The sequence below is a fragment of the Neopelma chrysocephalum genome, unplaced genomic scaffold, assembly GCF_003984885.1.
Source record: "Neopelma chrysocephalum unplaced genomic scaffold, ASM398488v2 Primary Assembly neopelma1_23, whole genome shotgun sequence".
NCBI classification, from domain to species: domain Eukaryota; kingdom Metazoa; phylum Chordata; class Aves; order Passeriformes; family Pipridae; genus Neopelma; species Neopelma chrysocephalum.
The window spans coordinates 25,851,011-25,876,439 of NW_020897691.1; the positions used below are offsets into that span (position 1 = coordinate 25,851,011).

The 25,429-nt window shown below is 38.4% G+C and overlaps 1 protein-coding gene across 2 annotated transcripts in view; it reads right to left on the reverse strand.

Moving 5' to 3' along the window:
* The window catches only part of TMEM200A (transmembrane protein 200A), a 54,818-nt gene that overhangs the window by 8,696 nt on the left and 20,693 nt on the right, over window positions 1–25,429 (reverse strand). The window contains exon 1 of one of the 2 annotated variants that reach the window (XM_027691231.1): window positions 17,496–17,538. The exons of the other annotated variant lie outside the window; for it this stretch is intronic. The gene's annotated coding sequence lies outside the window, so the exon portion shown is untranslated. Of the gene's footprint in view, window positions 1–17,495; window positions 17,539–25,429 lie in introns of those variants that run through there. 2 annotated transcript variants of the gene reach the window in all.

Sequence of the window (25,429 nt, forward strand, 5' to 3'; positions counted from 1 at the left end):
AGATGTGGACCCTCAGCACGAAGAAAGGACAGACCCCTCAGCAGATACTACTGGTAGTGAGCCACGTGGCAAGGACAGAGAAATGGAGACAAAGGGAAAGACCTGGATAACTGTTGTGGGGAATGCCAGGTGCCCATCAAAACTGCTCTGTCACTGCCCTCCTGAGCTGGTTGGGGGGGAGAAAATAACAAAAGACCTGTGGGTAGAGATCAGGATAGGGAGAGATCACTCATCCATGGCCATCATGAGGAAAACTGACTCAACTTGAGGAAATTAGTTTAAATTAATTAAATCTGTGTAGGATAATAAAAATTAAAACAAGATCTTAAAAGCACCTCTCCCCCACTCCTCCCTTCTATGTGGGCTCAGCTTCATTCCTGAATTCTTTACCTCCTCCCCGCAGCAGTGCTGGAGGATGGGGAATGGAGGTTGTGGTCACTTCAACCCACATCTTCTCTGCCGCTGCTTCCTCCTCAGGGGGAGGACTCCTCACACTCTTTCCCTGCTCCAGCATGGGGATCCTCCCACAGGGTACTGTCTTTAAGGTACAGACTGCTCCAGCAGTGACCACCATGGGGTCACAAGTCTTATCAGCAAAGCTGCTCCAGTGTGGGCTCCTCTTTCCATGGGTTCACAGGTCCTGCCTGCTCCATCACAGTCTTCCCAGAGAGTCATAGCCTCCTTCAGTACGGGGTCCTCCAGGGGCTACAGGTGGATATTTGCTCTCCCATGGATCTCCATGGGCTGCAGGGAGGACAGCCTGCCTCACCATAGTCTTCTTCACAAGATGCAGGGGAATCTCTCCTCCAGTGCCTGGAGCACCTCCTCTCCCTCCTTCCTCAGTGATCTTGGGGTCACTGAGGACTGTTTTTTTCCCTTTTTAAATCCATTATCTCAGAGGCACTACAATAGCTGCTGATGGGCTTGGCCTTGGCCAGCGGTGTGTCCATCTTGGAGACATAGGAGAAGCATCCAGAAGCTTCTCACAGAAACCACCCTTGTAACCCTCCCACTACCAAAACCTTGCCACATGTAGCAGTAAACCTGCATTATATGGGAAAACTGTGGTTTAAGCATGTTTTAAAATGGCTTTTTTGTGGTCTCTGCTAACTCATGTTTCTTCTTCCCAAAATCCCACACGGCCAGTTCTTATCTCTGTCTCAGGAATGTCCTGAGAAGATATCAAGAAGTCTTCTCATTGGTCTCTTGTTAACCCCTTCCTTATTTGGCTGTTCCCTCCCTGACTGGTGTTTTGTAAGACCCCTTACCTTACATGGTCCCTTTTGACCCTCCCAAGAGCTTTATAAACCCCTAACCACAATAAACTCCCTCTCTCGCCTCCTCTCCAAGTCCTGTGTGCTGTCTCTCTCCGGCTGCCATGGGACCACGTGGATGGGGGGAGGGGTGAGCACCTAACCCCTCCATACGTCCAGGACCCTGAAGAAACCCCTGGAGCTGGAGTAACCCCTTCCCCATCCACCTCAAGCCTTCGGAAATGGAACCCCACAATGGGAGGAATGCACCCAGAGCCACACAAACCCAATACAGTAACATTTGTAAAAGTATTTGTAGGTAAAGAGCCATGAGAGGGGCTGCAGCCCATCTAAGAAAGAATACCAGAGCCAGAGGAATAAATTCATGCAGGAAATTTGCAGACATGATTCAAAAATGGGTAATGGAATGACATCTGCTTTTTCCTTACTGGCTATCCAGGCCAAGGCTGCCAGAGAGGTTGGAAGGGTTTCTCTTTTATCACCTTTCCATATGTGAAAAGGTTGCTCAGATGCTCAAAGATAGGATATTATAAAGGAAATTTAAGAAAGAGGGTAAAAATACCGTTCACAAACAATTTTTTGTGAGTAACCACTAGACTTTGCTAAGCAAAGTATGAGGTATTTTCCTAACCAAGTCAGAAGGTCAAACAAATCAACAAAGAAATGGTAGCTTCACTCTGTGAGACAAAGGTAAGGCCTAGGTAAATTATCATAGACAAACTGTAGTCTTTCTCTTTTACCAGTACATCAAGGTACCACTGATGACAAGACAGAAATATGGTGTATTTATGCCACCACCATCACTCATATATGACTTGATAGATATATGACTGGCATACAGACATATATCTGCCAGCCTAGAGAAAGGAAGGGAGGCAGGAAGCAGCTGACCTGAGGACTTGCTAAAGTAGCTGCAGAGCACAGAGCAACTTGGACAGTCTCAACACATCCACAGAGGGGTATGGCAGACAAAAGGAGCGACTCAGAGTCCTTCTGAAGCTAGAAATTGTCTACAGAAGTAATACCCAGTTATCCCTTGGAAGCTAAGCAAATGACAAAATGGATGTGATAAGATTTCAAGGGATTTGAGTCCAGTTGATTCACTGATTGATAAACCCAGATAGAAGAGATGTGTCAACTGCAAGAACCTATTACAGACTGCATATTTCTGTTTTAACAGCAACTGAAGCAAAAGCTGCTATTTGGACAATGGCTCTAATGCTAGGCAGCCTAGGAAAATCTGAAAGATGTGTGTACAAGAGCACAGAGTCAACAGAAGAAATGGATTCCATAGCATGTTTTAGTGGCTCCAACTAACTTCTGGTTTTACAAACTACGAACTATTTCTTTTTCTCTTTCACCTAAGAGACCACCACCTTAATACCCCTCTTCCCTTCCTAACGACTAGTATCTCCTTAACTGTACTGCTGTTGAGTAACTATTTTTTCAGAGATGGTCTATTAAAAATTTAATTAATCTCTCAGAAATTATTATCAACTCTCAACTTGTAGTAAATTTTAAAGCTTGCGGTTTCTATATTAGGTGCCTGAAAGCTCATCTAATTTTTTTCAACTATTTGGTACTATATAAGTTATTACTTCTACCTACAACTTAGTCATAATGATTTAAATTCTATTGAGATCTTACACTTAATTTAAATTCTTCACAGGAAAGATGGGAAGCAAACTAAAGAATACCAGAATTGTATTTCTTTAATATTATGTTTTATTCCAGATACATTTCTGTGTCCCTTACCACTTAAAATCTTTGCAGGATACTCTTGCTTGCATAAATATTTCTTTTTTTTTTTCTCATTTATTCTTTGAAAAATTACTAAAAATTGTATGAAATTATCAGAACTGTACATGCTACTTCCCTGTAGTTTAACTCTATGTAAAACTTTCTGAAAAGTTCAGCTCTTGTGTTTCAGTAAAGAATTAAAAGTTACTGCAGTAAGAAGCAGTAAGAAGCAAGTGTGACAGAACCTGACTTATATTACTGTAGCTTTTCCTATCTGACTATTTCAGCTTATTAAGAAATTTATTTCCCATCAGTACTTTACTCATTATCATTCAAGTGACTCAATTTCAAATTTTAACAAGAGGACACATTTTAACATTGAGGAAAGTTTCCTTTCCCCTTGATAACCCTGGAGTCCTAGAAATGAAGAAGGTGTGCAAAAGACTGTTTACTCACAAAATATTTCCCATAATCAAGAATGCAAATGATAAAATAACGAGAACTGATGACATAACTGAGTAAACAAATCAATACTAAGCTGTATTTAACACATCTATACTTTCTTCTGATGTACAATATATACATATCAATATGTTATCTGTGCATAGAGGTTGTCATCTGGTACAATCTGTTCTATTCCAAAGGCAAAAATTTGCAACTTTATAGGCCCAAAGGGATTAACCATTCTGATAGACAGAATACAGCAACAGCCAAACAGAGAGCAGTTTCACAAGAAACAGAAAAAATCATCTCAATTTACATTTTTATTTAGCAGTTTAACAAGCAGCCTGCTCCAAGTGCCTAGCACACCAATGGGACTATCCTGCTTCTCTCTGCATATCCATTCATCAAAACATGACCGGGTTAAACAGATTAAAAAACAAAGCAAGCAAGCAAGCAAAAGTCAACTTTTGTATTCATGATTATGAAGTATTTTGAGCGCACTTTAACTGACATTAGGAAAGAAGAAAGCATGTGGAATATGGTACCAAAAATCTTCATAACTTCAGCTGGGATTTCAAAGTCATGCAAGCAAAAGCCATGGATGGGAAATTGCACAACTATTTAAAACGTTAAACCTTTGAAATTACCCAGCGAAACCAACCCATTTGTGTTCAAATTCCCTTTAATGGTGTCTCTTATAGGCTCTAAAGAGATAAGATTAGGGACTAATCATGTCCTTTTAACCTCTTGGTTGCTAGTTAGATCGTGGAAGCAGGCCAAATTGTGCAAGCAGTTTCATAGCATAAAAAGGGAAAGACAAGCAGGCAATGCAAGAGCACCAGGGTGTCTGAGTGGCAAGTGTAGACATTAAAAGCTGAGGTTCCCTGGATGTCAGTAGACTATGCAGCTACAACAAACAGTCTGTATTTGATTTACCATAGTATCATGCTAAATAGTAAAACAGTTGCACTCATAAGTGAAAAATAAAAGCTTGGTGTTAAGGAAACATCAAAATAAGTTGAGAAATTTGAAGTCTGACAGTGATACAGTTGTTTAAAAAATCTGGATCTGGCAGTGGTTTTCAAATCTGCACTGTACTGGTCCAAGCAAGACCATGAGAGCCCAGCAGTTATCTCTGCAGAATCTGTGAAAGATAGCTAGGTGTGGCACATCAGAACTTCTTTTAAAAATCTAAAATTTTTACTGCTTTAAGGAATCCAAGGGTGCCACAAATTGTGAAGGATAGAAACCCACTAATTTGGAATGGATTAAGAGGATGAACTGAGCACACTTTGGGAACGAAAGAGAAGCAGCTCATTGTTCTACTAAAAAAAGTTGGATACTCAAAGAAACTAAGAAGGGAAAATGACCTTTTAAAAAACAAGACGACTTTAATCAGAGTTATAAGATCTCGTTTTTATATAGATTCCATAACTATACAGTGTCCCACTATTTTGAAACATATGCAAAGAGGTACCTTTGTATTGTGCAAAGTGGCACAGTTCCTTTTTATTGAGGTGGCTGATGCAAATTTCAGTTGTGGCAAGTATTTGAAGGAGACACATTGAATCCACACTCAATATATCAAATCTCTCTTTGTACTCAGATTCATTCTACTTCATTAGCAAACCTGGATCATGGCACTCCCTATCATGACCATTATGACTGTCCACTACCTTGTGTTAAAGCACAGTGAGGAAAGTCCAGGTATGACTGTGACTAACCAAACTTCCTAATCTAGCTTTCCTCAAGCTGTTGCACTGTCTGCATAATGACTCAGTGGAAAGGTTATAAAATTACACCAAATCACAGAAATTACAATAAAAAATCCTTGACCCTCCACTGTTATTTGGAGGGGGAAAAAATAAAATGTTAGGCAACAAAAAAAAATAAAACAGAAAAAAAGAAAACAAAAACAAACAAACAAAAAAAACCCAAACCCCAAACCCGCCAAACTAGTCCTATAAACTTATACTTAATTACTATTAAGCAAAGCTCCCAACTGGACAAGGAATAGACCTTAGTTATAAAGGATGCAACTGATCAATACCCAAACTTTAAAAGCAATTCAGTTTGTGCCAGCAGTAATGCAACCCCCTCTTTCCTTTAGAACTCTTTTCCTCTGCTCCACTGGGAGAGAGTTCCTCCCTGTATCCAGTCTGCACCTCTCCTGTATATCTGTTGTCTCAGGTCCTAACACTGGCACAGTGAAGAGCTTGGCTCTGACTTCCTGATCACCCCTCTGTAGGTACTGGGGGGCTGTTGCTCAGTCCTCCTGAAGCCGCCCCTTCTCCAGGGCTGACCCAGCCCTCACTCAGCTCACCCTTTTCCCAGGCGAGAGCTTCAGATCCCGGCCTCCCTAGGCACTCCACGCTGAACTTGCTTCAGCCTGCAAATGTCCTTTCTTCACATTTTATTAATGTGAAAGTTATTTTTTGAAATCACCTGGGCTTTTCTTTAGCTCTAAACTAACTTGAAATAATCAACCAATAACTAGAAAATATGAACTAAAACTTGCAACCTTAGAAATAATGATAAATATAATTGTAAGGGAAGCGAGGATACCTGCTACCCAGATTCAGGGAATGCTGTGACTGCGTACTTTAAATCACAGAGAAAAAAATCCCTTTTGAATGTCTTCATCCTTTACAGTATCTGCCATATACATTAATTATTTCAACTATTATGCCAAGGTCAAATGTAAGGTGAACACCCAGCAATACGGCATAAAGATGAATGCCTGAGCTGCTTTATCCTCTTTGCTATTATTTCTCCTTCAGTCTGATACTTTCAGTGGGTCATATATTGTAATTCTGTGCAAAATCAGCAACATTCAATATTGGCAGCATTACACAGAGCTCGTTAGCTACTCACAAAAGCACAGAGCAGACATCAAAGAGAGAGAGAAGGAACCTGAGTTTTTGTAGTTTGTTTTCAAGACACTGCTCTATGACTTGGCCTAGATTTGGTCTGCCAGCTTTTGCTTGGCCCAGTTGAACTCACTTTTAAATTTGTTCCATCCTCAATGTCTACTGGCACACTGCAATAAATCAGATGTGAGTCTACAGAAGTTCATGGATTTTATCAATGTAAAACTCATGTAAAATGAGGTTGGTGCCAGGTCTTTTATGTCTGGAACAGCTTCCCTATCACTATACAGTGAACCAAACATATTCTCAGGTCACAGAACACCTGATGTCCTGAATTCCCAGCTGTCCTGCTCTCTCTAGGTGTACCATCTTAGTTAAAGTCCTATATGATGCTCTAAAGAAACACAAGATCTCAGGCACCAGATGTACTTATTTGTGGAATGCCTACATAACCTCTGTATCCCATGTATGTATTAATTAGTAAATTTAGAGATGTAACTTGTTTTCAGAAGTGTGCACCAGTAACTTCTTTACTTATGCACAGAAATTTTCACTCCTTATGCACAAATAAGTCATGACTTTTTCCAAAATATATTACAGAACTACAACAAAAAGAAAGAGGGAGCTAAAAAAAGAAAGGGGAAACAAAAAATGGGAAGTAGATTTATAAGATTTGAATAAAAGTTGTTTAAAAGGTGATTGATTAATAAAGTGTTTTAATTTTCTTCCTAGAAGAAAAAAACCCCAAACAATATGCACACGGGAAAATAAAAGCTGGATATATGAGGCTTTACTGCTGGTTTTATTTGCTTGCATTCTCCAGTTTGTCTGAGCTTTTCTACTAAAAAACAGCTAGGGTTTTTTTAGCCTAAACTGAGCAAGGTGATAACTGTCCTTTAAAACTGAAGTGACAAAATCTGTTTCTAAGCTATTTTAGCACTTTAGTTTGTGTAAACCCATTTTCTAGTGAAAATCAGTACTACAAATGGAAGCAGATACTGGCTGTTTAGCCAAAGATTCATAATTATTTTAGATACATTTGTCCATTCGCATTACTAGTGTTCATATCCTGTGAATAAAAAAGATCCTGGGTTATATACATCTACAGGTGAAATAACTAGACTATTTAAAGCCTTTTATGCCATGCAATCTGACTGCTTTCAGTATAGACAGAAAGTAAAGCATTTTATTGAAAATAATCATTTTATGAGCACAATCTAATTTAATATAATAATAATGGCCAGTCTTCGCGAACGAAGATTTTGGGAAAGGTCTTTTACCTTTCAAGCCTGCGCAATGGATTTTTTAGGTGAGACACAGCATGCGCTGAACTGAGCCCACCCTTTAATCCTAAGGTTCATCTGCCGGGGCCAAGCAAGCTTGGACAATGGCAGTGAGGTCCTCAGGACGTAGGTTTGTTTAGAGTGACCTTCTCATAGATGGATGGCCTCACAGGGCTAACGAGCTCCATCTGCCCGGGGGACTGGGAATCGAACCTGGGTCGCAGCAGCTAACAACTAGGCCATTTAAAATGTGTAAAAAAAGCATGTGGATCTTCATGCATTTATTCTAGCTTGCTTTCTTTGATTTTATTTTTTAGATTTTACCAAGAATAAAAAGGAGCTTCTTTTGAAAGTAAGAAACTGAACATTTTGAGAACATTTTGAGATATAGCCCAGCAACCTAGTACTGAAATCCAAAATGCACAGAACTAATGTGAATTCTGAAGCAAGCTCACACAATGCAGATCAGAGTATTGACCAGTTATCAACCACAAGTCATGAAACAAATTTTATAAAGGTTGCTAGATGCTTCTGAAAGACTGAATGTGTAAAAGCAGAGTAAAAGACATGTTATCTGTCATTTCCTGCAAAGGAAAGGCATGACTAAACACTCCAGGGCCCAGTGTGCCAGATAAACTCAGTTTCCTAATAAAAACCAAACATGAAACAAGAATGATAATGTAAGGAAATATCTTAATTTTCAAGCACTAGGATTGCTGGTTCTTTACACCTGAAATTTTGAATAAAACAGTGAGAGACACTTGGTGTTGAGGTATAAGCACAAGCAATGCTGGAGCGATCTGGCTACTATTTACACTCACATCATCTAGCTGAACTAGCAATATATTGCTTCATTTGATCAGAGGCAAAATCTCCAGCTTGGACATACACTTAATATAGGCAGTGACCAGTTGTCATGAGACCAAACAATGTCCATATCTGCACTACATGCTCAGTTAATCAAGTTAATTAGCAGGTTCTAACAACTGTAATTTCCCTGTGTATATAAGTCCAATTACTGTAAAATCAAATAGTATCAGGAACAAAATTAAGTAGGTATTTCAAAGAAAGCTTAAGTAATACACATCTTAGATATGAAAGCAAATCTACTTGCTCCACAACTAAGAAGTCTGAGCAGCACTTTCCCCCCGATCTAAAAAATACTTCTTGTTCTATAAAATGTGCAAACTCAAAGCAGCAGGAATCAGCATGCTCTGCTGTCAAGAGACCTAGGACCAATTTTTTCAAACACAAATAACGCAAGAGTCTAACTCTGTATAGTACTTAGGTATCTACATTGCGTACTTGTATTTGAAAATCTCAGTGCATGACAGACGTACAAAAATAACATTAAGTGCCCACCTTAGCAGAACTTAAGGACCTAGGACCAAAAAGTAAATGTTAAAGCCACAAACTTAACCCTGATACCTGTTCATCAAGCCTGGCAGCATAGTTTTAATTTAGTGGCCAAGGCACTTGTCTGGGAATTGAGGTGTCGTGTGTGCCAGGCCTCTCTACCGGCAGGAGACTCTTTCTCATGTTTTTAGTAAAGTCCATACAAGGGGTCTTTCGAAGAAGAACTAGAATTTGGGTTCCCTGAGCTCCTCAGCCACAAGGTAGGAGTGTTTGTATTGCCAAGAGGAACAGCTGGGGCCCTATGCTATCATTATGCTCATCAGATCTGTAATTACATTCCAAAAATCTCCTTTGATGACTATGATCTAAGGAACACTGAAAACATGGGTCACTATTAGGACGTCTTTTAAACTAAAGGCCTTGTACAAGTTAACCTACCCAGCCAAGACGCAAGACAAATCACCCCCTCCTAAGGTCTCTCTTGCTGTAACTAGTAAGGTCACAGTATCCAAGCTGTCACATTTAAAGACAATTCCAGCATCTTAATATTAATTTTCGGTGATTCAGGGGTACAGGTTGACTGTCAGTTACAATATCATTATATTCATCCACAAGGGGAGAAAAAACAGCGTATGATGTTTAGGTTATTCTATGTTAGTAAACTAATTAGGCCATTGTTATATCACAGCTATTAGGATATTAATGGAACAAAAACATTCTTGGGTCTCAAGAATCCCACAAAAATAAGTAAACTGGTTAGTGCGATGCTATTTCCAATATGTCAACGATAGTTTCAAATGCTTGATACAAAAAAGGGATAGTCAAGGACTATTTCTTAGAGAATGGAAAACATAGTTCAAAAATACTTTTGGTATCCCACATAGTCACACTTTTTTGCCCACTAATGGACGACACAGAAATAAATTATTATTAAATTAATAGTAAACCTCAGTTATGTCTTCAGCAGACTAGAATGATCTATCCAGACATCCACATGGGGGCATCAGTAGAACCTGTAAGCATCCACACTGCTACTTGGCTTTTTACAAAGTACACAGAAGAGCAGCAGTTCCAAGACATAAATTAATATTTCACTTGTATAAAACAACAGGAATGTCAATATGAAGGCTTAATATCATTACTGTTATGTAAATTATCCCTCACAAACAGTTTCTTATGTACTTTTAATCAACTCCTTTATCACTTGCATTATAATAACCACTCTCTGTGCTGTAACACCAAAACTAAGGATACTACAAATAGGAAGAATTGGCTGGGAGCCAAGTAACCCATGGATAGTGAGATGCTAAGAGAAAGACATGCTGAAATACTGTAGGCCACATTTATGGAATTGTATCTTAAGCTACATGACTTGCATAGTAAATCCCTTTTTTCTTTCACCATGAACCATCTGTGTACAGCATTGGGGGTTAAAGCCAAACAACTCCTTTGTAGTACGTAAAGTTAAATAGAGCAGAATAGCTGCTACCTCCTTGCTTCTACTTGCTTACAAAATGTCCAGGTGTTGTTCACATAGGGGACTTCACATAGAGCACAAAACTTGTGACCCTTAAAAGGTCTGCCTCCCTCAACTCAGACACTTACATTCCATACTGTTGCCTTACATTTCAAATATAAATAGCTCTTCCATATTACCAAGTCCTCTGAAATACGGCAAAGTTGATCTTATTTCATATTGCATCCAGGAATCAGTACATGCCTGTCTTGCTATTTTGCAGAAAACCATCTCCATTCAGTTTTTCCAATTAGACTGGGTTCCTAAGAAACCTTGTGGAACAGTCGGCTACTAGACCTTAGAAAAATCAGAATATTCCTAGCACATGAGGAATGATAAATAGCGCCCCAGTTAAAGACCTATTAATGAATGCACTGCTGATAGCATGCTAGCTTATCTAGTGGGTTGTGAATTTTCAGTACCCTCCATTCGTGAAGTCTGTACATCTGTGTTTTAACATATTTGAACTACCCTGCAATTGCCCATGTATTTTAAAACATGACTTCAGTTGACTCGTGTGATCGCGACAGATGTCAACACTGACTGATACTAGGTAACATTTTAATTTTAGGGGAGATGTAAACTATTATTAGCATGTATTATAGGTTGCAATTTATTCACAAATGACTTGCAGTAATTTTTTTTGCCCCTCGAGGTCCTCACTTTCATTATTGCTATATCACCTTACGATATTAATATTTTACTTACTTTGCTTTAGCTTGGATATAGTCATTGTTAATTAAAGAGATAAATATCAGTTTATTTTAATGAATATCCTCCTGACTTACACAAAGCCAGCATAATGTTCAGAATCAAGCACTTCTAAATTACACACAATTAAACTAAAATTAATGCATAACCACAATGATTTGGCACCTTGTTAAAAACTGTTGGATCTGTCACGCAAATAGAGACAGCGTAAACAACTAAGAGATTATTTCAACAAGAAGTTCAAAGTCAAGAAGACAAAAAATATATAGTCAAGTTTTTCCAGTTAGTGTAAAAATTACATTTACGGCTTTAGAATCTTCTCAGCTAATCACAGAGCATTTGTAGGTATCAGTCAGTTTGGTATGTCTAAACCTTTAGCCCAATTTCTGAACGCATTGCTGAGGAGAAAAGAAAGTAAGGGTCAGTAAAACTCATCAGACTACCAAGTGACAACAGATGCAGTACAGGTTACTTTTTTTTTCTTTTAAGAAATTACTGCAAAACTATCAGTTCTGTGTAAGAAAAGCAGGACGAAGAGATGGGGAGAGGGAGATTAAATTGAAAATGTTGAGCAGCAGGAAGCTGTCAGCAGTTCACCACAGTTTTCAGTTCAGAGTGTAGGGAAAAGAGTGAAATACAATGTTACCAGCTAATTAACTTTTCAGTAGAAGGCTAGCGATGTGATACCAAATTACTTCAAATAGATTTATTTAGACAGTTAAACCAACAAGCAAAAACAAAACTAAAATTATCCACACATATTTGAAGGCATTCACTAAAATTCATAGAAAATATATACAAAACTTTTAAACAAATGTTTATTTACGATTCATCTTTTCTCACAGTTCTGTTTAAAGGTCACAATTCAATGCTTGTTCCTCCTAGAGGAAATATGGCAGCAATGTCAATGTAAGTATGGAGCAAGTGGCAACCTTAAAATACAACAGAAACCATGGAACAGTTGGACTATCCAAGTTAGTGAAGTTACTGCCAATCAGAGCAGGCCTGAAGTGTAACCAGTTTCCAGTTGTGTGAGATACTGTCATAATGTGTCAATTCTGAAGGCAGGTACTAATCTCTTTCACTTTCTTGTGAAAGCCTCAAGGGCTTTGATTCTGCAGAAAAAGTACTTCCTAGAAAACCATGGGTAAAGTAAATAGGTTAGATAACTGGATTAGTGGGTGTATATATATATATTTATACATGAGTTGAAGTTCGTTATGGGACTAAAATGTGAATAAAGTAATTATTACTTGTTCACAGCAATGAAAAAGTGCAGCAACACCACATTAAGCCAGATACTTGACAAAGTAAAAGGATAACTTATTTTTTACTAAAACTGTGCCCTAGAATTAGCAGAGCAAATATTAAAAGGAAAGAGTTCTGTACAACATGAACTGAGCTTGACATTTGAAATAGTGGCCAATAGAGCTGCAAACATTGAGACCACCCAAAGTGAATAAAGAGGTAGAGGAGCATGCAGAAAGATGAACCAGATCACGTAACTATGTGCAAACAGCTTGGAATGCCAGAGACAGAATGTAATTTAACCAATGCAAATGCCAAAAAAATTAAGATAATAAATGCAAACATACTACGAAGCAAGGAAGAATCAAACTGACAAAGATACCTATGCAAGCAATGAAAAAACATGACATGAGAATGAAATCAAAAGGGAAGGTAAAAAAATCATCTGGTTATGAGAACTGTTTAATTTGTAGGAAATATGTAAGGTCTGTGGGAGTTAACTAGTCAGATACACTTGCAGTTTCTGGCAGATTTGGCAGATGATCACATCCTCCAGGTTCAGCTGGAGGACAAGATTTTACAGAACAAGATTCTCCTTTTCCTTTCACATTACACTGTTTTTCTTCCGCTATAGAAAGGATCAACCATCACCTGTCCAGAGGTCAAAATGATCACTTCACAGGTGCTTCGTTTAGGCTTCTCATTTAGACTTCCCATTTACTCTTCAGTTTTTGTTATCCTAGAGCATCTGTAAGACACCATCAAGAAACAAGAAGGCTTGCTGCAGTCCTCACAGAAGTCACAGACTGCTCTACGGTCATTCAGTATAGCCAACTAGCACAGCCACCACCGAACAGAGAAGTACACAGTACTCTGAGTGGTTCATAAGCCACTCAGCCTCAGACACTTATGCCAGTTGACTCCAATGGAAACGTGCCTGCATTGCCCTGGTACACATGCATGAGGCTTCTCAGGCTGCCTTGACATTCCAGGGTGTGGTCATAAGTGAGGCACATCCCAACCAAGAGTGTTCTGGATTCCAGCCAACTCTGACGCCTCTGCCTTTCAAATAGCTGCAAGTTTGAGAAAAGGTTCAACACAAGCCTTTGGCAATTTTTCACAACTGAGTTGCTGAGTGGGTGAAAGAATGGGTCAGAACAGAGGGCACTCACAACATCTCTGCTGTAGTCCTCGAAAGCTAAATTCAGAAGAGAAAGCTCTAAAAATAAAATGCTTACTACATAATTTGAAATCTAATTTCTGTACTGTCAAAAAACAGGATAGATCATGTTAGTATTTTTGTTGTTGTTCTTAGTGGCAAATTTCCATATGTTGCAATGTTTTATTCAGGATCTTTGAAGGATCCTGCTGCAAATTGCAACCATGAACACCCCCAGCACTTGAGATTGACTGGAAGCTGTGTTTAGATTTTTCACATGAAAAATCTCCATCTGAGAAAGAAAAAAAATTACCCATTTTACAAGAAGTTTGTGTGTGCACAGTATATGGAGCCAGGGTAGAACCTTAAGATGACAAACCTAGATGTGTTAAACCAAGATGCCCCTTGCTTTGGGACTAGTGGTACAGATTCCTAAATAATCCCTAAATTAGCCTGGAAGGAATTATTGATTCTCCAGGTCACAGGTTTTACCGAAGAAGACTCCCTTGATCGTAGAACCTTTCTTGGTGAAATATTCTCACTTATACCGAAATAGTTGCAGAAATATGATTAAAGAGTGTTCCTTAAAGATCTTCTAGTTACAACCTCCCTGCCATGGACAAGGACACATTCTAGTAGATCAGGTTGCTCAAAGCCCCATCCAACCTAGCCTTGAACACTTCCAGGGAGGGGCATCTACAACTTCTACAACTTCTCTGAACAACCCGAGGGTGCCTCACCCACCCTCAGTGAATAATTTCTTCCTTATATCCAATCTAAACCTACCCTCTGTCAGTTGAAAGCCATTTCGCCTTGTCCTATCACTACATGACCTTGTAAAAAGTCCCTGTCCAGCTCTCTTGTAGGCCCCCTTTAGGTACTGGAATGTGCTGTAAAGTCTGCCTGGAACTTTCTCTTCTCCTGGTTGAACAATCCCAGCTCTCTCAGCCTGTCTTCATAGGAGAGGTGCTCCAGCCCTCTGATCATCTTTGTGGCCCTCCTCTGGACTTGCTCCAACTGGTCATTAATCATTAACAGATGTTAATGACATCATCATCATCCCCTGGTGCCATAAATATCCAATGTGATCCTGCTCACAGCGGATCAGCATCTGTAAGAAGATTCTAATTTTCTTTCCATCTGAGGTATGATATAGATCATGCAATTCCATGGTGTCACCTAAACTGCTTTTGTAACTGCTAGGACACTCATGTCACTTTAAAAGCCTCAAGTCCTGAAAGCTCTGAGAGATGGCCAAAAGATGAGATACCGATGTGCCATTTTTTTCTAGCTTGGAAACTTGCAATCCATGCATGATACTGCAATTCATGCATGATGCAGCATCCTACTTCTTCCCCGTTCTATTCGTGTTACACTCACGAATAAGCATAGTGACAAATAGTTCTAATTGCATTACACCCATGTAGTTCTAGTTCTGAAAAAGCATTACTGAAGAACATTGATGAAGTGCAGTCCAGCCCACAGAATATTTCTATGAAACATTCAATTTTCCAGCACTTCCTGATTATCTTCTGTTTTGAGCTGTGTGACCCAGCTGAGCATTAACACTGATTTTTTAATTTAATTACAGACACTCTGGCTTGGAGAGCTGAGACATGCTGAAATTCAATTGAATTGGGCTTGCCCTGGCCTCCTCCTAATACACACTATGCTGATTAATCCAATCCTGTTCTGATCTTCTGAAGCGCAGGCTACATTTATCTGTTCCCATTCCTTCACAATGAGTGCTGTACACCATTTGCATCCCTGATTCACCACTGATTAACCATATGCCCCACATCAGCTTCGTGTAGCTCATTGAAACTGTTATCACAGAAACCTATGGCTTTAGAAAGAATAGGGGCAGTGAGAACAAGACAAAGGAAGGGCAGACAGGAACTCAACCTGTGTTTTGGGGAAGGATTTATAGGTTTAGATTTGTATAGGCTGCAATGGGTATATGTTATTCACAACACCTTTATTCTTCTACATCTTTATTCTTATCCTTTTCTTTTGAACATGTGGTTGTATTACAGTTCAGCTGTTAAGAACCTTAATTTCATGGATAATGTAAGTAGATTACATCCACCAAGTGCCAATTCCTGAGGACCAATGTTAGTTATGGGAAAATGACAAATACTTGTTTACTCTACTGACTCACGAAAGGGGTAAGAAGGAGCTGCTGTTCTGAGCTAAAAAGTACTGGCTCATGTTTCTTACCTGCAAAGTCATAACCAGATCCCAGCGTACTAGAACCTACTTTTAGTCAATATCACAATACAGTAACGTTCCAGGAATATAGCTATAAAAATTACATCATCAGATTATCACCACTAGAATTTAAAACACTTTTAAAGGTTGAATATCCATTTCCTTTTTACGGAACAATTAATGCCTAAAAAAGCTCAGGGCAAAATTTTGAAAACTGATTCAGAACCTCTCTCAGAAGCTCCCTGCATTTCTTCATTCATAATGGAGTTCCCAAATTACTTAAAAGTTTTTGACACTTTTACCCTTTGGGTCTGAACCTGCAATTACAAAAAGGTTCACCTTTAAGCATTTGAGCATTAGAACCTCCCAAATTCCACCTCTTAACTACGTCATGGCTCTTTATTTCTGACCCTACGACACCCTCTTCAAATTCCTATTAACTAATCACCACGTAATTAAGTTATAACTGTTTCCCTAGGCAGCTGTTCCTTCCTCGTTTCTGCTTTATTCTCCGCATACTTCAACCTTATAAAGAAGTGGGTTTTAATATTTTCAGACAAGCTTTTAACTGATGAATTCACATCTTTGTTGCCTGTGAATCTACAGGGCTTTACCGCCTAACAGTCTTTGTTGATGGGAAAAGAGGGAAAACCATTTCAGACAAGAATACACAGGTCATATTGTTCACTTCCCTAATGTGCTCATAGGGATCATCCTGTCATTATTTTGGGACAAATTTTTTGCATTTTCCACTCTTTATTTCAGCAGTCCAGTCTGCTTGGGGTTTTGACTTGTACATAAAATGCAGATTTAAAATATGTTAAATGCCCAAATTCAGTAGTTCCTCCTTTAAATCATGGTAGGCTTTATATAGCAACCAAATACAGGATGTGTGTTGTGTGTATAAAAAACAAGCCTATCAATTCAGAAATTGCTTTTTTTAGCAATTGCTTTGTTAACAAAGTTACTATCAAAGATTTACAAGTCTTTCGCTGTAAGGATCTTTCTAATTATAAAGCCTTGCAATTTTGCTTTTTGAATACTTCCTTGTAGTTCACAGCCCACTTGTGACCTTCTGAAAAGCTTACCTGTAGAAAACTACAGCGGAAACGAAAAAAGAATAATATATCATAAATCTGCATAGAAAACATTATTTATTATAAAATATTGCTATGACATATAGGCAGCAGCAATAGTTTATTCAAAAGCTGTCTCTGTCAGCTGCAGATTCAATTTGTGGACTTAGAATCAAATGATCATCAAATGATTACACAAGTGCTACATTACTGAATATACCACACATTCAAAACTGATTTGCTTACACAAATAGAAAATAAACATATTAACAGAATAAGTAAATTATATAAGACTTTTTTCCCTAAATAGTCCGCCTTGCTGAAACATTGAAGCTAGCCCTTAGACACAGTCTTATTCATAGGAATCACTTCACATTTTACATTTAATATTCAACTGCTCAGTAAACATTGTGTTCTTTCTCTACACAAAATTAAAAAGAAAACCATGCTTTGCACCATGTCATCGAGTACTTTAACATACAGAATAAGTTCTACAAATGCTGAATTATAGAATCATAGAATATCCTGAGTTGGAAGGGACCCATAAGAATCATTGAGTCCAACTCCTGGCCCTGCATAGGACCACCCCAAGAATCACACCATGTACCTGAGCGTGTTGTCCAAACACTTCTTCAGCTCAGACAGGCTTGGTGCTGTGACCACTTCCCTGGGGAGACTGTTCCAGTGCTTGACCACCCTCTGGATGAAGCACTTTTTCCTCATATCCAACTCAGCTGTTTCCTCGAGTCCTGCCACTGGTCACAAGAGTAAAGAGATCAGTACTTGCCCCTCTGCTTCCCCTCATGAGGATACTGGAGACTGCAATGAGGTCTCCCCTCAGTCTCCTCTTCTCCAAGCTTCCCCAATTAAGTGAAAATGCTTCTTTGATTATTTTTTTAAATATTCTCTCTTCAAATGTGTTCTTAAAGCCAATCTAAAATCTAGGGATTAATCCAGTTCTTATGAAATTCTTCTACAGCAGTAAATTCTGTTTCTTATAGCCTTCTACTCCCAGCCTGCCATCAATCAGCATGAATGGAGTCCTGAAGCATAAGTCTTATGCAAAGTGGCTGAGGGAGCTGGGGATTTAAGCCTGGAGAAAAGGAGGCTCAGAGCTCTCTACAACTACCTGAAAGGAGGTTATAGCAAGGTGGGCCTCTTCTCCCAGGTAACAAGTGACAGGATGAGAGGAAAAGGCCCCAGGTTGCACCAGGGGAGGTTTAAATTGGATATTATGAAAAATTTTGTCACCAAGCAAGTTGTCAAGCATTGGAACAGACTATCGAGGGAGGGGGTTGAGTCACCAACCCTGGAGGTATGCAAAAGACATGAAGATGTGGCACTTAAGGACATGGTTTACTGGTGGACTTGGCAGTGTTAGGTTACTAGCTGGACTCGTGGTTGGATGACCTTACAGGTCTTTTCCAATCTAAACAATTCTATGACTGTATGACTGAAGAATAGCTGAAGATGTACATGTTAGACTGTAAGCTCTACAGGGCAAACACACTGACCATAATTGTTGTTTTACAAGCTGTGCAGGAGTTTACCTCTTGCACAGCAGGTTGCGTACATCACTACCACTCACCTATTTTGCATTCTCAGAATTCAACAGCAAAAAACTAAATCAAATAAATTTAATTAGCAGGTGATTTTTAAGTGTTTTCTGTTAGTAGGTACATTTCAGAAATTAAAACAAATGCTCAGTGAAGGTTGCTTTGACAATAATTAATGAAATCCCTTGAAAATATGTAAAGCAAAACTTTTGTTTCAGTTCTAGTCATTGGGCAAAAGTGGTCTTATTCGAACCATCCTGATGGGCAGTCACAAAATTGTGAGATCAGATTGCACACTATACTCCTCAGGGGAACATTGTTAAAACAAAGGTAAACTCACAGCCAGTGAGATTTAGATGGACTGTGTGAATTAAGCATAAACACAGATGTCTTCCTGAGTCACTGCCTGAATCAAGGCACCTCAGATTAAGAAAAATAAAATTCTCCTATCATCATAGACAAAATGCAGATAAAGAACCTACTGCATACTCTTGTAAGCCAAATATCATATACTTAAGAGAGTATCTGTTGCATAACAGTGTGCTTAATTAGTTTGCTTCCATAGTGAATTTAATTATATTGTTTATCTTTGAACATTTATACAAAGATATATATCTTTCCATTTGCATCTTGACATGACTAATGGAAGTACAGTGTTTTGTCTGCAACTAATTCATTTTCACTTAATACAGCAATGACTGCTTAATTTCATTTTCTGGTGTGGAGGACATCCTGTAACACAGTCAATGTTGCTTCAGAAGGCCTGAACTTAATTATCTCCAAATAGAAGGCGGAGAAATGGATACAATTTTTTCTCTCTCGTTTTCTCTTTCTTTACCTCTGAAATTACCTGCTGTGTATCAGAAGATTTTTCAAAGATTTATGGCTAAGCAAATGCTGCTTTTTTGGTGCCCAATTCTCAACAGAAACTTTGCATTAGTAAGGCAAGTAAAATTTGTTCTGGAAATATCTGTTAGGATTATGTTTAGCATAATTTATTTAAACTAAATTAGAAAAAAAGTCACCTACATTTATAGTCCTGGTCCTACTTTTTTAACTGCATATAAAATTATGATTGCCTTCTATGGAAGTTTTAAATGTGCAAGGAATACAAAATGATAATGAAGGATACTAAGCTGCTCCTCTCATGAATACCAAATAACTACACTGTGGTCAAAAGACACTGCTGATGAGATCTTGAATTTTGAGAACACAAACTTACAGATCTGTCTTCTCAGTGTAGAGCAAAGGTAGATATTTGAGTTCAATTTTTAATTGTTTTAAACAGAATTCAGAGACTTCTCCCATCATTGCCAAAGTGTTTTACCATTCCACAAATGTGGAACGGAATCTTGAATTTGGATACATTACTGAAAAACAATAAATCAGGTATGGTGGCTGAGTCACAAAAATCAAGATGACTCTGACACTCCTGCATGAAATCCTAATTATTGATATGAGTCGCAAAATTTGCATTGACTTCTACAAGGATAGATCTTCACTTGTGATTTATATTATTGTGTGGATATTCTGAAGCGTTTCTTTCACATGCACTATTAAAATTTGGAAGCTGCACAAATATGGTGAACACCACACAGAAAATGAAAAAATGTAACAAGTAAGAAGCTAATTTTTCTAACAGTCCTAGTTTTTCAGAAATAAAATATGGTTATTTCTAGAGGATATCCAGTAACATAAGCGCCAACTCAGCATGCTGAATTTTCAGTTGCCCATATGCTGGGCAATCCTAGGCCCAGTACCCCTGCAGTGATTGTAAAAATGGAGTGATATGGAGAGTTGTTTGGATGTGAACATAAATAGCTTTTAGCTTTCTCAGCAAAATCTTAACGAAGCAAAACTAGTTCTGGGTAAAACAACTTTTTTTTTCTGTGTGTCATGACCAATTTAAAAAGTTTTAAAAGTTACTTTTTAGAGTGAATTTTGACTAAATATATCCTTTTGAGAGGGGAAAAAAAAAGTTACACTTTCCAAACACTCAAAAAATATTTTCATTGTTTCAACTTCTGTTTTAAACTTCTATTACTTTAGCCAAGCCCACCTGCTGAATGTAGCATGGATGCCCATACAGGGCTTGTGGGTTTTTTAATTTGTACTGCATTTTCTGCAAACAGACTTTTTTAGCAAAGTTCTGATTTAGATACTCAATTTTAGCTCCATCCTATTTCAAATTTCTGACAACGATTAAATAAAAAAGATGATGAAAAGAAATTTTACAGCAACTCTTCTTTCATATTATTATCAACACTGAGTTGGAATGAAATGTTTCACATGTAAAAGTGATTTCTTTAACCAAAATATTTCATGTACAGAATGAGTCATACTATAAATCACATAACTTCTGTCAAAAGAAACATTTTGCACAGAACTGACATTCATCTGTTTAAAAAAATTATCTGTTTTTATAAAAATCTGATCTCCACAAATCATGCTGCTCGTAATAAACTTTTATACAATAGGCACACCATTTTTAGATTCATACATTACCAGCTGTCATAGACTGAAGCCAGGCTTGCCCCCTGAGGTTTTCCAAATTCTTGTCTTTGCTACAGAACATCCTACAAGCTTGCCAAGAACTAAAAAGCTGCTGCCCAAATAGAGTAGATTTATTAGAAAAGCTGAAGATGTTTATTGAAAAGACCAGTTATTTTCCCTTAATGTATCTCATTGTTCTCTTACTGAAGTCTACTCTTGGTTGCCAAAATTTTTACATATTCTTGCTTGCTGGGTTTTATGAAGAATGGACTTTTAAACAGTAGCTGCAAAGCTACTTTAAATCAGGAAGCTCCACCAAATGGATATTCTCTAAGGGTGACTGAGTTTCTGAATTTTATTTTCACTATAGTTTTTGGTCGCAACACACTATTTATCCTGGATACAGACTCAGTTAGGAAAACTTCCTTGCAGGAGATTAATCACATTTGTAGTATCCTGTTGCATCTTCCTCTTTGCCAGGCGAAAGACCACACGTATCCTTCTAATTGTTGCCTGGGGACTTCTAAGCATCATTCATCGTACTTTGACTAAAGTGACCCTTTGTCCCCTTTTTAGGACTCCCAGTCTGGTATCATACATGGGAAGATAAGCAGAGAAACAGAACAGATGGTGGCAACAGATGCCACAGGTGAAAGGGCATGGCTAAATTCACAATCCCACTACTCCCATCTTTCCCTCATCCCCTCCACCTCACATATTGTCACAAATATATTATCAGGAGAGGAAGTTGCCTACAACACATCCTCAGATCCACACATGAATCTTCCAACTCACAGCAGGGCCAACACCTTGATGAGATCTTCAATCCATGCTTAAAATTTAAACACAGCTAATTAAAACAAAACCAAACTTTTAAATATTTTCTACTTCTTCTTTTACTTGTTGCAGGAACAACTGAGAGCAACTAGAAAAAAGACACATTTTAACTTTTCTTAATTTTGTGTATTTGCCAATATTTTTGTACAGCAAGTTTCTCTTAATCGATGTGGTCATTTAGGCTGTTATTTGTAAGAGGTTTATTACACAATAATATAGAAAACAAATAAATGTGTTAACATATTCGGGAGCACTTGGAAGTCTAGCATTTGAAGTTTACATTACCTACTGATTTCTAATGCACGTTTTCTCCTTTAATACTCTTTAATACACAAATAACATATATTTAAGCTAAAAGTACTTTAGAACTATTTGCACTGTCCTAACAGCCAGACATAAAACTGGCAGTGGAAAATAAAATGCGTACATCATCCAGGAAAAGACTTCAATATTCCTGCATGATGCCACTAGCCAAAAGTCAAATGCCAAATTCCAGTTTCCAGTCAAAATACCTAGGAAAGACTAAAAGCAAAGAAGAGGGAGAGCCTTGTAATTCAGCTAGCAAAATATTCATATTCTAGAGCAGTGATTTTCAAACTTCTGATGTTTGTAGACACCTAAAAAATTTCCAATGCAATCTCCTGTAGAATTAATATGTGTGAACTTTTTTCCTCATCTTCCATAAGTGTCTTCAGATATTGTCCACAGACCCACCCCCTTCCATTTTCCATGAAGTCCAAAGAACATATGCTGAGAGCCACAATTAGAAATTCAGCAGCCAAATGAACCATCTTTTAAAAGTGAAAATAATTATAGTTTTAGAAGACAGGTTTATGAGGAAAAAATACAGGGAAAAAAAGAAACCAAATTAAAAAAACACATACATGAAATTTCTTTATTGTATGTCACAAAGATTTCATAGAGGTTGCTGGATATTGCAGCAAACTTCTTAAATTCTCAAGGCCAAATCCAATTGTCCTCATCCCACAGAAAATGTAGATCTCCAAATCTGTTATAGCCTTAATGGACTGCTATTGAAAGTCAGTGGGAAGTCTCATGTCAACTGACTTGCAGATAGCAGAACTAGGGAGTGATCAAATCTCTCTCCATGACCATTATGTCTCCACCAAGTAACTCCTTAAATCTCCATGCCTGTTATTTTAACAGCCTGATGTCTTAAACAGGCACACTTGTGCTACGAAGCACATCTTCCACACAGATGGGTCCAGGTCCTCCATGCTGACTCTGACTGAATCATGCACTCCCTACACTCCCTGCTAGGAAACCCTTGGCAGTTTCCAAGATAGCTGATTTCCTTCAGCTAGAAGTTGTTTCATGTACATGTAACTATGGGAAGTGCTATGACAAATTTAGTAAGATCTCTGCAATGTAAGAGTAAGTACACCTGATCGGGAAAAAAAAATTAAATGAAAACAGAACAAACAAAAAGCTTAGTATGAAGCTTTTACATATAGGAAGAAAGCATCCATATATTGACCTTGGATTAGCCCTAAAAACTAGAATAAAAACTAGATAATGTCTGTCTCTCAAAAGATTTATTTTCCTGGTGTTCATTGAATTTTTGAAATATATACAGTTACTTTTGCACAAATATTCATATTGGTCACTTATTATTCAATTAATCTCTTTTAGTGATAAAACCATAACTAACTGATCATTTTCAACAGTCTTAGAATTCAACATTCCACTCCATAAATGCCAAATTGAAAAACACATAGGCAACAAAGTAAAAAGTCCCTGAATGCTGTTTATCAAAGTAGTAGCATCTGAAAGTGAATTCAAATACAGAACATCTGCTGCCCTGTTGTCATAAAAATTCACAGCTTCTTTACAGACCACATGCATTCTCTCAGGATATCTGCTGAGATGGAGAAAAAGAGTCCTAGGCCAACAAAGGAAGAAGGGCTAAATAAATTTCTCCCCCTGTAATAAAGATATTAAACCAGACATGATATCAACATAGAGCTGAAATGCAGTTATATTCCTGAACACAGGACAGAGATTTACTGCCTGTAGTTGCAGCCATTCTTGCCTAAATCACTACTTTGCTGGCTGGGACTATATGCTGTTGCTGTGACTCATCCAGGATATCACCATGCCACAGGAGAAATCCTGTTGTGAACGACAGTCTGTTCAATGTGGGAGTATTACAGTAGCTCACAGAAATTGTTCTGGGGACCTTACAGATGCCAAGATGCCTTACTTGTTCTATTACAAACAGTTCAAATGGAACAGACTGGAGCTCCTCATTTGAGTAAGATTTTATTTACTACTGGTAGACATTTGAGAGTTGGGTATTTACATTTCTTAAGAAAAATGCATTTTCTAACACACAGTATACTGCTCATTTCAAGATCATTGAAGAGGCTTATGAACAGGTCGTGCATCTAGTATACTTCCAGTGTTTCCTTTGAAATCCTTTGGTGCTTCTGTAGAAAGCAGCATCTTCTTATTCCACTCCCAGTCCTAAACTTTCTGATGTGCTGTGCTCTCATTAGGACCTGCGAACACTTTCCTCCTTCCTCAGGCAGGATCTCTCCCTCACTTGGTCACCAAGGACCCCTCAAATCACATTGCCAGGCTTCCTTTCTGTCCCCTGCAGAAGCGCAGACACACCTCCCCTTTTCCCATAACTCTGTCTGTACCTGGGCCTGTGTGCCTCTAGCCCTTCTGCCACCTATCCGCACTATATGCTTTCTTCATTCACTTTCTTCAACCTTCCTCATTTTTTTCCTGTTTAGGAGTTGAACCATTCAGGATGTCAGTTTTACTGTAAGGATTGTAAGATGTGAGATAGAGATCAGTTATGCCAAAAGTTCTAGGAGCTGGCACCAACCAGCTCTTTGATCTACTGTAATGTTTCCCACACTCTGATCTGTGCAGAGTAGAGAAGTGGAAAACCAGGAAACAGAAAAAAAACACTAAAAAACACACCAACATTTAGCAAGATAAAACTCTAATGAAGATTAAGAAACATACAGATAGGTTATGCTCACAAGGCTACTAAAACAGTGACTGGAGGTCTTATCAATTAAGCTGGACCAGCTTTAGCTCAGCAGGGTTGTGTGTTGCTACCAGGGGAAGGGTGCTTTGCACTGTTGCATCCAACTCCAGAAGTTCTCAGTTCAATCTTGCAGTGCCCTTGTGGAACAACAGCATCAGATGTGCCACGGCCAAAGTTACTGCAAGTTGCAATGGAACATGAGAACACTTTGCTAATCTTCATTAATGACTTATGCTTATATGCTAAGATACGAACTGTAGCAACTGAAGAGTTGCCATGTGTCCACACCTTCTGTTCAGCAATGGAGGGAAGCCTTTGATAAGCACAGGAATGGTCAGCTGCAGCAGTAATATCTTAGACCACCACAGCTAAACCTACCACTGAACTGGGAGTCAGAGACCAGGAGCACTGCCTGGTTAGCCAGATACCTGCACAGCCTTTGGGTAGATTAAGTACAGAGTACTGAGCTCAAGCTGTTTCCCTTACCAACCCCAAAGCTTGTTTCTGTAAGGGCTTTGTTAACTTTATCCAATCAGGAACCTTTTCAATGCAAAAGGCAATAGTAAGCAAAGAGGGGAAGTGATAAGCAAAAGTACACAAATACAAACTGATAGTCCATGGATAAACAGT